Source organism: Triticum aestivum, chromosome 2A, assembly GCF_018294505.1.
Source record: "Triticum aestivum cultivar Chinese Spring chromosome 2A, IWGSC CS RefSeq v2.1, whole genome shotgun sequence".
Taxonomy (NCBI): domain Eukaryota; kingdom Viridiplantae; phylum Streptophyta; class Magnoliopsida; order Poales; family Poaceae; genus Triticum; species Triticum aestivum.
In genome coordinates, this window is record NC_057797.1 from 714,448,478 (window position 1) to 714,466,178 (window position 17,701).

The following is a 17,701-nucleotide window of genomic DNA, read 5'->3' on the forward strand; positions in this document are numbered from 1 at the left end:
TAGAGGCTTACTAGGGACATGGTGTTGTCTATGTATCCACACATGTATCTGAGTTTCCTATCAATACAAATCTAGCATGGATAATAAACGATTATCATGAACAAGGAAATATAATAATAATCAATTTATTATTGCCTCTAGGGCATATTTCCAACACAATGCAGAGCTAAAAAATTTCATTGGCATTGGATATATTCTACACTAATGTAACCATTCATACAGATCAGATAATTTGGAGCGAATAATTGATAAGCAAGCTATCATGCATACTGCTGTCACATAATGAACCAGGTATATATGTATGCAAGTACAGTGATACAGGACAACAGGTACTAACAAGAGCAAAGCAGTGGACAACATATTTGTGATATCCTGTCGTTATTTTCAAACCGAATTCTTTTTCGAGCAGATTCCCTGCAAAAAAGATCCGTAAGGCACATGCGAAAAAGTAGAAGTTCAAATTGTCATGCAATATCATAGACAGTACCTCATCCTCAGAACGAGACCAGTGCATAACAAGGTTTTTCCATTCAATGTCTTCTAAATTTAGCACAGGAGACTTCACCAGAAATTCGTTTATAGACTTTCCATCAAAGTGTGATTTCCTCAGGTAACACCAATACTGCTGCAATGCTTCCTTGAAAAGCGCAAGCAACCTTTGCTCGTCATGACTATCCAGATTGACCCTCGCCTACTTACAACAATGTAATGTAAATCATTGATGTGTTCAATCAGCAGAAAACAGGAAAATAATCACCATGAATAATAGCACTTACACGTAAGTGGGACAGGAAGATGTAAAAATGGTGTTTGTCTTCACTATAATCTTCCAATGATGGGAATATATGCACGTAGTCCCTAACAACATTGAAAGCATTGTCTTTTAAACTGGGAATAACTGGAATGGGGTTCTAATCTGCAGGAATTGGCCGTCTTCGCAGTTGGGATAGGTCTTCGGCCGGTGGACTAGTTGTACTTTTTGCTGGAGTGTGATTTTTCTATGCTACGACTGGTGCTATGGCAACTGAAATAGGCATACGTTTTGCTGGAGTGCAGGTCCTGTGTGGTGGGGCTAGTGGTGTGGCCAGTGAAGTATGGGTACAGTCTGCTGGAGTCGGTCCTACGTTTTGTGTCACTGGTTGTACAACCAATATAAGTGGGGTGCTGTCTAATTTCTCCGGCACAACCACGTTTTTCAAGAACTTTGATGGTGCTCCTTCAGGTTTGGCAATCACCCTCTTCCTTTTTGATGTCTGATGCACAAGAACAACATTTGAGTGGAAAAATATGGTATGATGACAGATGGAATATGTATTGATAATGGATGTGCATGACATTTCGACATATATGATGAGTAAACTAAGCAGATGACGGTGCAACAAAGTAGAAGAAATGCAAGACAACATATGCAAGATACGCGCAATCAATAAAACCTTGCAAAATTAGAGCAGGCACCTTGATGGGTGAACATGATAGGCCATGTGCTTTTGACTCCTCGAGTTTAGAATAGTCATTAGGATCATATTCTGAACAAGAATCTACAGGTGGGGAGCGTATGCGTTTCATTGCATTCAGAATGGCACTCAATGCCTTGGTGCCAATTTTGTAAGTCATTGCAGTGTTCCACAATATTCTTCTGATGCGCGGATTATGATATTCACTATAATTACGTATAATATCTGAGAACCAGGAAAACATAAATAGTTGTGAGATTATCTTTGTAATGCAGAGGATATTCTAATATACACTACTAGATTTTTCATTATAACCGAGGGTCAAATTACCGTCGGATGTTTTAGTCCACCGTCGGATTTACATATAACCGACGGTACACCGTCGGCAATCTCCCGTCGGCTATGCTTGGTCGGCCATTACACTTATTGCCGACGATACTATTGGGTAATACCTTCTCCGAAGGTAATTAGCTGACGGTGAGCCGTCGGGCATGTTTTGGTCACCAGCCGGTTCACGTAAACTCGACAACGCTTATAGCTGACGGTTCCCCGTCGGATATCTATTTTCTGACCGTTATTACTTCCCGTCAATTTTCACAATAGATGATGGTATATTTGACCCTTCGAGGTTTCTTATAACCGAGAGGAGAATGAAACCCTTCGGGGTTTGCTATAACCAGAAGGAGAATGAAACCGAAAGCTATTATGATCGCCGACTGTGTATACACCACTTCGGGGATTCCTACGGTTGAGAGCCTGACAAACAACATCAATATACAGATTCATCTAGAGTGAAGTCTCTGTGCCTGGGATGTTTGTTGTATGGTAGGCCATTAGTCTCCCCAAAAGGATTGTTTTCCACTTCAAATATACTATCTTATAATTGCATAACCACACATGACCAAGTAACATATAGTATATTTAGCGCATCCAAATTACATCAATCATAATGATCTATCTAGGAAGTTTGAAATGCAAAACAAAAATAGTAACTAAGATATAATGGTCCAAGCATTATGCATAAGCTAAAATTGACCAAAACTTCATAAGTTCACTTTGTTGCATATCCTGAAGAAAGATCAGACTCATCTTCATCACCATATGGATCATAACGCCCATTGCCATATAAATCATGACAACCATCGCCATAGACATCATCGCCCTTGCCATAGATCACGATTCCTCCGGTATTGTTTCCCACTCCTAAGAAATGATTAGAGTAGTTGTAAGGGAGATGAAAATGATGTTATCTAGTTGAAATTTAATTGAGCATACAATGACAAAACTTAGATGCTCTAATTGACAGGTTAGCTGCTATCTAATAGTATCAACACATACTCCAAATAATAAAGATTGAGGACTACACATTGCTCTGTGTACTAAAGGAATAATATACCAGTAAACCACACTAATTTCAATTTAATAATAAGTTTGCAACGCTTTATAATACATCATGCTTTTCTAATTACTTGTAACATTCATATAATTCAAAGAACATGAAAATTTTCTAATTAACTGTATTAATCATATCTCCAGAACCCACATGTGCGATGGTTACACCAAGATGGACAGGTGATACAGGTAAAAAAAATCCTTATCTGAAATATACAATGCCGGGTTGATAATCGGTTCATTGGCTTGTTGCGATTACAAAAATTATATTAACCAAGTACAATGGACATCTACAACCTCGCTGAAGTATATACCAGCGTTTATATTTTGCAGTAGTAGACTAGCAAACCACTACTGGGCAGCTTGGGCATACAGTAAACTGGTTAAGAATGCAATGTAAAGAAAGATATAATTTGTGTGTTCATTCAAAACAAATTAAATAGCAGCAGCTCACACTAATCTCCATCAACAACAATTTAGATTATACTGCACATACCTAATTAAATTAAGCCACTTCTTATGTTTCGTATGAGAGGTCAAAATCATTCTACATGGTTAAAGCTACCAGAATTTCTGTATGTAGTTCCAATTCTTCTCAACAATGTCCACTTTTTTAGACCCTGGTTCCATTGCTATAATGAAACCAAGCTTTCCATACATTCTCAAAAGCATCATGGTCTCAAACGTTCAGGACCAAAAGAGGCAAAGTCATTACAGGGAAAAACAAAAGCTAGAAAGGAGGATGCCTGACAGAGGGTCAAACATGCCAAATCATATTGTCTAATTTGAAATTTTCTCTGTGCAAATGATTTTACTGTAATTGATTATAGTAACATATTTACCTATATGAATTCAACAAAAAAATTCCCCTGGCACCTTAATTAAGATGGATTTAGTGTAAAGAAAACAGCCCAAAGATAGATTTCTAAGTTATGAGCGACATCTAGGAAATTAGGGCACAAGCAGGTGCATACATTATATATACTACAGTAGTACCACCTATGCAACGTGGTAAGCTAAGAAAACACCTCAAATAAAAAGAGCAGGACTCGAAGCAAGTTATCTGTAGCATGCGTCTTGAAAGCTATTGTACGCTGGCTCAAAAGCGTTACATTGTTGTTCTTCAGATAGACCAACCTTTCACATATATATGTTTCTCCATGCTCATGTCTAGAACTAAATTGGCGCATAACTAAATGTGATGTATGACTAAGAGATGATAGACCAACCTTTTCAGTTTCACTTTGATGAACATCATCTCGTCCCCTTTCAAATACGACTTCATGTACCTAAGCTCAAAAGTGTTACATTGTTGCTCTTCAGATAGGCCCAACGGCCACCTGTATGATAACATAGCGTATATAAGAACATCAAATAAGAACCCCTGCATTACATCTTTGAGAAAGAACACACAGGACATGATGTTAACATGTCAGTGGATGCATCAGCCTTAGGAACAGGAGCTAAATGTTACAGAAATACAAAATACTGAAAAGAAAAGCAAAAGCGAGATGAAAGAACTTGGAAAAAGAACAAGGGATGTACGTACTACATGAATGGAGGACTGCTAGTTAAGTTATACAATAGTGTGAAGTATACATCCCGATTCTGATTGCACATGATGACATAGTGTCTCTTCTCTTATGTACTAGTAAAACTGCGGCAACTAGCTAGCCTTGACCAAACATACATGCATCAACACAAGCTAACTAGCTCACCTCACCGTTGCAAAATGGCCACTTGCTTATTAATCAAACTATTTTTAAACACATATGCTTGACTTTATTTTCCAAACTAATAGGCCTGGCTTTGTTTTTCAATCATACACACAAAAAATAGACCTAAACAGACATGCAAACAACCATGACCTCGCTGTAGAACTTGAACCTCACCACCACAGAAGCCAGCCATGTGACCATCTCCATCTCCCCGGTATTCAACTTGAACCACAGGAGCAAATCCTGGACCCCAACCACCAGAAAATAAGCTCACCATCCATTAAACAGCACACATACGCCACATATATGACCTGCTCGAGGAATTGCGCAAAGGAAGAGGCGACCGGACCTGGTACAGGCGGGCAAAGGAAGGAGTGAACGTGGTCTACACAGCGGCATCAGGTGGCCACTCGGACGAGGAGTTTCAGAAGGGGCCGATACATGCCGTGGGAGAGACGAAGAAGACCGACACGGTCCTGAGGAGCGGCGTCGAGCTGTGGCCGGAGGCTGCCAGATCTGAGGACCACGAAGACGGAGACGAGACTCGAAAGGACACTTCCGCGTCGGGAGGAAGAGCAGGGAGTGGGAGACGTTGCTGGGCCAGGGAGAGCGACGACGGTGAGGTGCGCAGCCGGATCAACTGGAGACAACGGGGTTGGCTCATGGCGGCGGCGGCGAAGAAGTTGTTGGGATTGGGAGAAGAGAAGATGCGGCGTGGGAGGTTTCAGTGGGAAAGGGGTGGATGGGAGGACGTGGGCACATGGCGGATACAAGATGGGCCGCACGAAAAGAAAATTGGTAAGTGGCAAGAGGTAAATAATGGCGGGAGGTGAAAATGGTTCCTGCTCCTGCCGTAACTGACATTTTTTCATAAGAAATTCGAAAAGAGACATACCATACGTATTCAGTAAAACAAATTCTACTCTCTCTTTTGCAGGTAAAATAAATTTCTAATCGAAAGTAATTATTTCAGATATCCCATCAAAAGTAATTCCATGGTCAAAATTGCCATATCGATCTTTGTGCGATTGGTCGATGCTACAATCTGACGTTAGTTGGACCCAAATCAAGGAATCAATCGATAGTTGGCATGAATCTTTGCATGTAAATTGTATATAATCTGTTGTGCGCAAAGTACTCTTCTATAATATATTGTTATGCATATACGGTATAAAGTTACAGCCCAATATGTGCTACAAAACATTTCAATATGGAGGTACACATTTATGAACAAGTGGAGTACCCCTAGGAATAAAGTAAATCAGAGCTCGAATGATAACAATCCTAATAAACTCCAAGGAGAGTGGGATGAAATATTAATAAATTTACTGATTTGCTAGCATCATGTCAATATATACTATTAATATGCATGAAAGTAAATCAAAATCAAAATCAAAATCTTGTAGAGAAATTTTCATCTAGAATTGATTTAACCAACACAAAGATGAAGATAATTTAAATAAAATTTAGTTAGCATTCTAAGTCTCTAAATGATTAATTTAGATTTCTCGCGAGCTTCGTGAATCACTAGCCACTGCTTGGATGCCCCGTACGGAAACACTAGTTGCCTTTAGTTGCTTTCAGAGTTGGTGTTAAAATTTTGCACCATTAAAGAAGCCTAGTTGGCCCAGGAATCAGTATACTTGGACGAATCAAAGGCGCGAAAAAGAAAGAAGATGGGACCCCAGACCGCCCTAGAAAGACTGTTGGACTGACCGTGCCCTAGCTATACACTCTACTTTGCTCAACACCAATCTAACCCATAGCCTCCGAGCCTGTTGGGTTGTAAAACAAGTCGCTAAGGGAGGCGAGGCTCTCCTCTCAAATAGGCACCATCAGTCATCCCACAAATTCCTCGAAAGAACCCGAGGTTTTGATGATTTACCAAACATATAAGTCAGGAAACCAAAGAAAACGGGTCCTAGAGGAGCTCGTCTGCACCCTGATACATGCACCCCCGGCGGCACACGCCGATCACGTTTGAGCAGCACGACCAGCCAGTAGTCGATCTAACCGATGCCCAGCCGCCATGGTCCTCGACCCCATTGTGGACGGATGCCGACTACACAAGGTACTAATGGACGGCGGCAGTAGCTTAAACCTCATTTACGAGGGAACGTTGGAAAAAATGCCATTCGACACAACTCGCATCCAGCATTGCTCAGTTATATTTGAAGGGGTCATGCCCAGTAGGGAAAGCATGATGCAAGGGGAAAATCACCCTCGATGTGGTCTTCGGCACTCCCGAGAACTATCTGATCGAGGAGCTGACCTCCCACGCCGTGCCCTTCCGGAGCGGCTAGCTACCATGCTTTGCTGGGGCGAGAAGCGTTCATAAAATTCCACGCCATAACCCATTAATTATGAAAAACTACATGAGTAATGCACTTACAATAACAATGTTAGATGTTCATTCTTGGATATTTTCTTACAGGGAAATTATCTACAATATAACATCGGTCATTCCACATGTTTCACTAGTAGAAAACATGGCTTTGGTCCAGGCCGGGTCAGCCCATTAGTCCCGGTTCAGTCTAGAACCGGGACCAATGGGGACATTGGACCCGGTTCGTGAGCCCAGGGGGCCGGCCGGGCCACGTGGGCCATTGGTCCCGGTTCGTCTGGACCTTTTGGTCCCGGTTGGTGGGACGAACCGGGACCAATGGGACTGGCTCCTGGCCCACCACCATTGGTCCCGGTTCGTGGCATGAACCGGGATCAAAGGCTCCCCTTTAGTCCCAGTTCATGCCACGAACCGGGACTAAAGGGTTTGCCCAGAGTTTAGTCCCACCTCACCAACCGAATGGGCGCCCACACCTGTTTATAAGCCCGTCCCTCTCTGCGTTGTTGAGCTCCTCTCAAAGTGAAAATAGATGCACCTATAGAGGAAATTGGACCTAAATTCATAAATAGAAATTAATTATGAATTTATGTTTAATTTTTTCTATAAGTGCATCTATGTTCACTAACAGAGAAGTTTTTATTTTTTGTGACCTAAAAGAAAAAAGAAATCACTAAAAAACTATAAGTATTTAGTTCTAAGTAGAAATGAAAAAATAAATAGCAAAAAAGAAAAAAAATGCCTATAATATTTGTTATTATAATTTTTGTGACCTCTCAAAGTGAAAATAAATCACTAAAAATCACTAACTAAAATTACCAAATTGAGTAAAGTTATTCATAAACTAGTGATTCACACAAATTTTAAAAAATTCAAATTTAAACTATTCAAATTTTAAAACTAATGGCACTAACAGAAAGTTTATAATTTTTTTGACCTAAAATAAAAAAGAAATCACTACAAAACAAAAAAAACAAAAAAGTGCCACCTACTATTAAATAGCAGGAAAAAGATTGACTCAAAAATCAATTTTAACTATTCTACAAAGTGTTTTCACACAAATTTAGTAAACTAGTGATTCACACAAATTTTAAAAAATTCAAATTTAAACTATTCAAATTTTAAAGCTAATGGCACTAACAGAAAGTTTATAATTTTTGTGACCTAAAAGAAAAAAGAAATCACTAAAAAACTATAAGTATTTAGTTCTAAGTAGAAACGAAAAAATAAATAGAAAAAAGAAAAAAATGCCACCTACTGGGCCAGCACGGCCTGAATACGACTAGAAACCCAACCATGGGCCAGGATTCAGGCCCGTAGCAGGCCCAGTAGGCCCACAGGCATTGCAGTGTCCAATTAGGCCCATAAGCCTGCATTTCAGAGGAGTTCGAGAGGGAAGAGGCAGCAGAGCTTATAAACAGGTGCTGGTCACTCTCAACTAGCGAGGTGGGACTAAACTCCCACCACCGTGCCAGCGCAAGGCCATTGGTCCCGGTTGGTGGCACCAACCGAGACTAAAGGGGGGAATTGGTCCCGGTTCCTGACAGAAACCGGGACGAATGCCCCCTTTAGTCCCGGTTGGTGCCACCAACCGGGACCACAGGCCGCCGCTTCCCGCCCTTTGGGCTGCCGAAAAGTGGCCTTTGGTCCCGGTTGGTGGCACCAACCGGGACTAAAGGGGGCATTCGTCCCGGTTTCTGTCACGAACCGGGACCAATGCTTCGTCTATATAAGTAGCACTTGTGAAATTTTTCATTCAGTTCGTTCTTCCCCGCCCGACGACGCCGCCAGGCTGTGCCTCGCCGTCGCCCCGATAACCCCATTATTCCTTCTTCTTCTCCTCTTCTTCTCCTCTTCTTCTCCTCTTTTTTTCTTCTTCTTCCTCTTCTTATTTTTGTTATCGGGTATGTCGTTGTCAATATACCCCCCTCCCCGATAACTTTTAGTAATTAGTACTACTTAGAAAGTGTTTAATGGAATTAGTTAGAACTAGGTAAACTTGTTTATTTTTAGTAAGTACTACATTATTCTATTTATAGTAAGTGCTTAGTAGTTGAAGTAGTTGATTTAATAAAATTGGTTTATTTTACTATAGAAGTAGTTTATTTTTAGCAAGAAAATTAATAGAACTAGTTTATTTTTAGCCGGGGTGGTACTGGGAGGCGCTACCTTCCGAGGGGGTAGCTTGGTGAGGAGCCAGCCCGTCGTTGACCCGATCCTTGTTTGGTGGTGGTCGCGTGGGCCAGTGACGGTGCCGAGGCTTCCGAACACCACGGAGGTGGTACGTCACTGTGTCAGCGAGGAGGACCAGCACGTCCGTCGCTACATGGTTGCGTTGGAGGGCAGGTTCGAGAATACCTGGCAGGTTCTCCAGGGATCTCACTGGAGCTATGATCCTGTGATGGTTCCTTCCCTTTGGGTGTCCACCGCCCGCGCCGATACCCGTCGGGCGCTATGGTTCTAGCTGTACTGGCGATATGTATGATAGTATTCGACGTGTATTAGTGATAATATTCGATGTACGGACACATGGAGATGATGTAATTTTTCTTATAATTGAATGCATCCTAATTTGAATACTACTTTATTTTGCGATTTGATTTTTCTTATTGAATGCTCAAATTGGAGAGCACTATGCAAGGCATATGCATATGATTAGTTGAATAATAATGATCTAATTTAGTCTTCGAATTATGAACGTATAGGAAATGCCATCATCGGACGACGGAAGTCTCCCGGGGGAGTGCGACTGGTGCCACGACGATCGAGGTCAGTGCGACAGGCCTCACCTGGACGATGGTCGGCGCTTCAGCATTAAGCTCGAGGAGACCTTCGAAGTTGAAACGGTACGCAACGACGACAAGTGTTTTTTTTTCATAATTAAGCATGACTTCAACTATTTCAACGTGTAATTTTCATCTTTTACAATTCGAGTATAGTTTATCCCATGCCATGCAACACGCTATGTCTTGGAGAGGATGGATTTTGAAGACCATGAAAATTTTGAAATGAAGAAAATTCACCTAAGGACCCATCATGATGTGGATTTTGAAGTAAAGTTGTATAATGCTGAGAGCGTAACCCATTTTGGTTGCAAAAATTGGGAAGCATTTTGCAAATTGTATGGTTTTGATGAGGGTATGCTTGTCACCATGGATCTTGGTGATCCTGAAATCGAGCAAGACAATATGGACATTTGGGTCCTTATTGATACGCCTCCAGTTCTACCGCTATGTGAGTTTCTCAAACATAGTTAATTATTAACTAATTTATATTGTTCATTTCAAAATAGTTGACAGCTTATTTCCATTGATAGCTTATTTTGAAGTATCAAAGAATGTGCCGAAGATGGTAGATAGAACTTACTACACCGATGGCTCTGAGTTAACTTACAAGGAGAAAACTCATCTGGTTGGATTTTGTAATGATCTTGAGAATTACAATATCTACAATCGAACTCCTCAACATTATGGTCAATACGTGCCACTAGTGCACGTGTTGAACTACGGTAACTACTATGGAGATACCCTGGTAAGATTTTTTACTATTACGACATCCGTGCATCTTTTTGCATACTTCTAAAACTAGTACATCATTGCTAACTACGAAGTTATTACTATGTTTTTCAACAGAGAATCCCAGAGGATTGTGTGCCTGATTTGATGTATCAGAATGGCGGCAGCCTTCGTGTTTTGAACATATATCCAGGTCATCCTACGAATCTCAACTGTCCATACCGGATTTCTAAAAGAAGTGGAGACATGACAATCAAAGAATGGAAAAAATGTATGGACAGTCGTAAGGAGCTTCTTGGAAGCTAAAGGAAGCGAGGCGCAAGAATTGGAGACAGGATGATCTCCATTCTTCATAATGGAGAGTCAGGGTCTATATTGTTTTATGCTATTTTACCTTAAGTGTGTTTAGGTCCTACCTGATACTGATGATCATGTGCTAAGAACAATTATGTAGGGTTGGGTTCGATGACTATGAGGATGATGATCGTATGACTTATTATTAATAACGAGTAGAAGTTGTATGATGATGCTTGATTAGTAGGACTTGTTATTATATATGATGATGTATGATGCGAGCATGCATGAGTTATTATATATCTGCAGGTGAAATGAACATAGCAGTAGCTAGCGTTGGTAAACCAAGGATGAAGATATAAGAGAGGGCACTTCTCTCTATTAGCTAGCTAATAACAACCTAAAAATAACCCCCTAAACCCCTAAAACGGCCACTTTTTTTAAAAAAAGAAAGACCTCAGCTCCAGCCAACTGCTGACGCGTGGAAGCCTTTTGGTCCCGGTTTATGTCATCAACCGGGACCAAAAGCCCCCCTGCCTGGGCTGCCGGTAGCGGCCACGTGGATGCCCATCTGTCCCGGTTCTGGTTTGAACCGGGACTAAAGGGGGGAGGTATTAGTACCGACCCTTTAGTCCCGGTTCGAGAACCGGGACAAAAGGCCCTTACGAACCAGGACTACAGGCCCTTTTTCTACCAGTGTTTATTGATGTTGTTTATCAAAACATATCAGTGGGAGTGAAAGTTGACCGTCGGCTATTGCTATCCCCTGTCAGGTATTTCTCAAATAACCGAGAGTCGCACATGTACCGTCGGCCGTCTTCACTCATAGGTCAGAGTTTTCTTTTCACCGTCAGCTATGAAATTTCACTGTCGGCCATTCCATGTAATCCCTGTGGGTGTATGAAAAACCGTCGGCCATTTTTAGTCATAGGTGGGAGTTTTATTTTCACCGTCGGACATTACATATAATTCCCATGGGTGTAGCATAAACCGTCGGGCATTACAATGAACCGTCGGACATTAAATGGGATACCCAAGGGTTGGATCTTTACCGTCGGGTAATCCAGCATACCATCGGCTATTACTGGTAATACTTGTGAGTTTACAATAACCGTCGACCATTGACACTACCGTCGGCTATTACTATAATGGCCGACGGCCCGTCTGCTATTACATTTCACCGTCGGAAATATAGGGATTTCTAGTAGTGATAGGGGCGCCCATGTAAACACTTGTGTGCTATCACTGGATTCTGATGAGAGAGCTCATGTGTGCTGTAATATGGTGCGTGAATTTATATAATTTGGCACAAGTACACAAAAAAATAGGCTCCAGAAGTAAGGATAGTTGGCAGATGATAGGTTCAAAATATACTGTATAGAGAGTTTATTGCCAAACCATGATAACAAGAGCACACAGCAACTAGGCAGATCATAGTGTACATAAAAGGGGTACACCATAACCACGATATATAAATCGGGAAAGTGGAACTAGCTTGAAACTACGGTGTTGTATTGCCGCTAGTAATTGAAAGCCTATCGATCAAGTACATGCCAGCTCTATCAGCTGTTGACTGCAGATGTCCCTGCTCCCCTTCCTGACAAGGAACATACTGTACGTACTAAATACAGAATAACAAAAGAGGAACATGTTAAAGGACAGAAGAGGAAGCATATTCTTGAGGTTCCGCTTAATTGCATACAATGTTGGTTGCCCACTCATGATGAATCACATCGCCCAAAGAAATGCAATTCCATGTTGTCTTTCTATATGTGGCAATTTTGAACAAGAGTCATTAGGATCATATTCTGAACAAGAGTCAACAGGTGGGGAGCGTATGAGTTTCATTGCATCCAGAATGGCACTCAATGCCTTGGTGCCAATTTTGTAAGTCATTGCGGTGTTTAGCTTCAAGAGTGGACTGTTTCTAGTGCGACACAAAGCAACTACACAGATCATAATGTAGATATAACGGGAAAACCATAAGAATCAGAGTAAAATCAGCAAAGTGGAACTTGCTGGAATATATGTGCTAGTATTGCCGGTACGGCTAGAAAGGCTTCGGACCAGCTCTCTTCAACTGAAGGTGCGGTACTGTTAATATCAGTGTAACCCTCAAAGGCGACACAGCTCCCTGCATTTTCTTGCTATTCTTATAGGATTCAAGTGGGCAGGCCACTACAAATCCTATTCCCATGTTTACAAAATCCGACAAATCAAAGAGGCCCGACGAGTTCAAAGTGTCCATACCAACCGACCGTATAGACCTCTACACTGCAAATGTCCCTGCTCATCTTCACTACAAGGAACATATTGTACTACTATCATACTCCCTCCGTTCCAAAATATAAGTCTTGGTAGAGATTTCCACTATGGATCACATACAGATGTATCCAGATACATTTTAGAGTGTAGATTCACTCATTTTGCTCCATATGTAGTCCATGGTGGAATCTATACAAAGACTTGTATTTAGGAATGGAGAGAGTACTTATTAAAGAAGAACGGAAGAGAAACATGGTAAAGAAGAGCAAGCAGATTTTGGATAATAAATGTTCGTTGCGCAGTGCCCACACATGATGAACCAGAGTGCATTAAGAAAGCAACCCCCTGTTGTCTCTCTATATGTGGTGCACGTGCTTTTTCGAATGTAAAGTAGGAACATTAGCTGACCAATTGAATGTTATATGTTTTAGTAATATCAGCATCATATCAGATTTGTACTTGAGCAACAAGTTTGGAATTATGAGTGGCACGTTATTTAGCTTGATGGATTCAGGAGCAGTGCTAAGCAGGTATGATGATGGTACTGAATATAAAGGCATGTCTGCATTTGGTTCAGTCGACCATTTCAGGCGGTTGGATGGAGATCCTATGTCTCCTAACCCTTCTTCTTCCTCGTCTCTGATTCTTCCCATACAGAACACCGCACGGGCCGCCGGCCGGACCATCGGCCCCCACCTCCTGTGTTCCTCCGCCACCCCACCCCCACCCCCGCCCCCACCCGTGTCGAGTTTTCTTCGTTCGGCGAGGCCCCACCACCGCCCCCAACAACCAAAGTCCCCACCCAAGCCCCTTCGTTCGCACCGGCGAACTCCGGCGAGCTCTGAAAAATTGACTAACCCAATTTTGAAATTTAGTCTACTGTGATTTAACTAGTGTGGAATATAAAAGGGGTAAACCATAAGCATTGGGAGTATAGTGTTGAGCGTGCCATGGCAGATCTGAAGGTGCAAACCGGACAAAGGCAACTTCGCAACCAATGTTTGCTCTCAACTAGCAAGTAAGTGATGGACAAGAAATCAGAGTAAAGCAGTGGCAATCTATTTTCTTACTGCGATAAATAAGTTGAGAAAATACGAAAGAGTACCGCCTCTGGTGCGGCGCTTTGTATCCATCTGCTGAGAATTTGACGGTGCTGCGGTAGCGATGGCTGTCGGCGACGTGGAAGCAGATCTAGGAGGGTAGACGGTGGCGGAAGGGCGCGGTGGACGAGATGGTCGTAGGAGCGGCGCCGGCAAGGTGGACGACAGCGGGGATGAAGCGAGAGGACGGGATGCAAGGATCCCGGTCCGAAGCCGTGGATGAGAGAGGTCGATCTCTTGTAATGGACGGTGGCGTCAGGGTATCAGCTCCGGCATGGTGGAGGAGGATGGCGCTGGATGGGGTGGCGGACGGAGGAGGCTGGGGTGGAGAGGGTGTTTTGGCGCCCACGGAGTACGAATGGGGAAATGGAGGTGGAGAGGAACGGGGGAACCATGTCTTCAGGGCGCGCTTGTCTCAAATGCGAGGAAATTTACAAACTTAGCCCCCGTTTCAAATTTCCTACATCACAGCAATATTAGTCGGTTGGGGATAGGACGGTAATCTCGCATACACCAAATATTTGCCGACGAGAGTTTGTTTTTGGCACCCACCGTGTATGAATTGGGGAGGGAGTCGATTTTGGCCGAGGACACACTGTGTTTTGGCGCCCACCGTGTATGAATTCGGGTGAGAGGCGGTTATGTCATGTTCGAGTGAAATTACAAACCTACCCCTATCGAAACCTATAGAAATCGAGCAGATAGGCTTTGCGTGGCAGGGATAGGCAGTAGTAATTTCCATCTCGCAGATTTTGGTTTCGGGCGGTTATTGCGACTTTCCCCGCTTCGTTCAAATTTTGCAGAGTGCACGTTTACCGTGCCAACTCAATTCGAATCCCGTTTGTATTCTATTTATTTCGGGCGGGATCCATTTTCGATTGGAATAAAATTCTATATACATCATCTTTTTTATATATACTTTCAAAAGCACAACACCCTTTATATATAAATATGGTTTACAAATGGCATGATCTCAGATTCATAAGGTTGTATCCATCAATTTGGATTTTCAAATATTTGAAACCACTTTATGTTGAAATCCAATGTATGCATTCCTCACTAACTGTCTCCAATTAATGTGTATTTCATGCAGAGGTTTTTTTACTTCTCAAACATGTAAATGTGTTTCACACATGCAACATATAGTGTATCCCGTTTAGACATTAATTGCATATAAACCATGCATTGTTTCTAATTAAAGAATCTATGGATCACCAATATTAATAAACTATATAACATTACACGTGTCTCGAAATTCAAATGAATATGCATGTTTGATACACCAATTTGCGTTATGATATTATCGATGCTTATATAGGACTATCTCTCTAGACCTATACGCGTTCATCATCTCTCGGGTATCTCTCGTGCTACCTGTATGTCGACAATGAACTTTTATCTTTGTAACACACTGACGGTATTCTCTCCCTCGACCTTCATCACTCTATCTCTCTCTAAGTGTATCTCGCTCCCTGCAATGTGTCTCTAACTATGATTCTCCATGCGGAATCTCTTTCTCTCACACAAACACAAAACTTTGTCTTCCGGGGTCTCATTTCTCTCTACTATTCCCCTGTGTGCAACTCGCACACCCCTAATACAGAGATGTCTTTCGCTCCTTAGGTATGAGAACCTACGACTCTTCCTCTTAAATATCTCTTTCTCACACACAAACACAAACTCTGTTTCCCAGGGTCTCATATTTCTCCACTGTTCTCTTGCATGTCGCTCACACATACTGTCTCTCCCTAGAGATATCTTGCGTTCCCTCATATGTTTCTCTAGCTATCACTCTCGTTTTGAAATATCTTTCTCTCTCGCAGACACAAAACTCCGTCTCTCGGGATCTCATTTCTCTCCGATATTTGTTTGTATGCGAGTCACATGCACCCTTTCTTCATCTCTCTCACACCCACACCCATAACTCAGCCTTCTGATCCACTCGACTCCTATCTCTAACGCACACTAGCTAGCATATTTATCTTTCTATTTATCTGTTACCATCAACCTTCTTTCATTTATAGGTTGGTCTCTTTTGCACAATCGTTGTGCCTCACTCCCTCTCCTCTCCATAGATGCATGCTCCAGCCCACGCCACTATCTCTTAAAGACAAAAACACATGCTCAATTGTCGGGCCTTCTTCCCTGCATTCTCGTATGCATGCATATTGTCATACTGATCCGTCTCTCCCATGTCGTTGATCTTAGCTTATGATTTATGTCTTCTTTCTTTTATCTCGATCATGCGCGCACACACACACATCCCACGTATACATGTATACCTCTCACACATGCACGTTGAAGGTCTCTATGTCTCCATACGTAGTTAATTACCCTCAACCCTAACGCCACATCGAATCTTTCTCTTCTTGTGTGCACATAACTTCCGCCTGGATGGGTAAAATACACACTCACACTTAACAATCTCCTTGTAGCTACCCCCCCTCTCACTCTTCCGCTATATCCCCGAAACCAATAAGACCATCCCTTCGTTTAATTCCCGCCTACATGCACCATCGATATATAGTAGTCTTCCTTGGTGTCTCTCAAACAAACGCGTTCTCTCGATGTCGAATACTCTCACGCGCACACCTTCTCTTCCCTCTCTACGGGCATTTTCTCTCTCGCACCCCATCGTTGGTGGCTTCTGCCATACACATCACCTCTCTATGATGAAGCCATGCACACTTAAATTACATCCGCCACCGAAGACCCCGCGACACACACACGCACAAACAAACACACACACACACACACACACACACACATGCACGCATGCACCCACCCACACACACACACGCACACACACACACACACTCAGACTCCATCTCTCTCTCTCTCCCCCCCACACACACAGAGACTCCATCTCACACACACATGCTCTAGGCGGAGCATTTGTTCCTACCACCCTTCATCCACCCTTACCCGTACGATAAACAATCACCTTAATTTACTTGTATAACACGGACAAATTCCACTTTACTTTAGTAGTTAGCAAACTTATCATTTGTACCCTTATAAAAAACCGAGTTGGCGATGATGGTGTGCCTGCCATCTTGTAATATAGACCGTCTGATCTATATCTGACGGATAGAAAGCAAATTATGATAATTTTACAAAAGATAGTCGCACCTCTCTCCACATCCTTATCTCCCACACCTCATTGCTGAGCAATTAAAAAAGAAAGTCTCCGGAACAATCAAGCATGGTGGCCGCTGCCGCCTGCCGGCGCCATCCATCCCCATGCCTCCGCCCATTCCGACCACCAGTCACCACCATGCTCCACTCCTCCTCACCTTATCGCTCATCTTTCATTTTTTTCGATGACATACTCGAGATACCAGTTTTCCGATAAAATTCTCGAAATATCATTAATTTTTACACATGGGATTACTCCTGCATGGGTAAATCACAACATGTGTTTTGTAAAAAAATGCATATTGATGTTCCGTGCAATGCACGAGCATCTTGCTTGTAATTATATAACACAAATCACGCGCAGGAAGTGACATTTTTTTACACAACCACGTTAACATGGACACGTAAATCACTAGCTAAAGTAAATACCATTATACTTATATCCTGATGCAAAAGGTTGAGTACATGTTGTTGGAAATATGCC

General features: G+C 42.3%; 1 long non-coding RNA gene across 1 annotated transcript; it reads right to left on the bottom strand.

Moving 5' to 3' along the window:
- Positions 1–2,352: 2,352 nt before the first annotated feature.
- On the bottom strand, positions 2,353–5,332 carry LOC123186117 (uncharacterized). The gene is made up of 4 exons (XR_006493558.1): positions 4,914–5,332; positions 4,715–4,807; positions 4,076–4,186; positions 2,353–2,657 (listed from the first exon to the last, which is right to left on the bottom strand). It is a non-coding gene; the product is annotated as an uncharacterized lncRNA (long non-coding RNA).
- Positions 5,333–17,701: the final 12,369 nt, after the last annotated feature.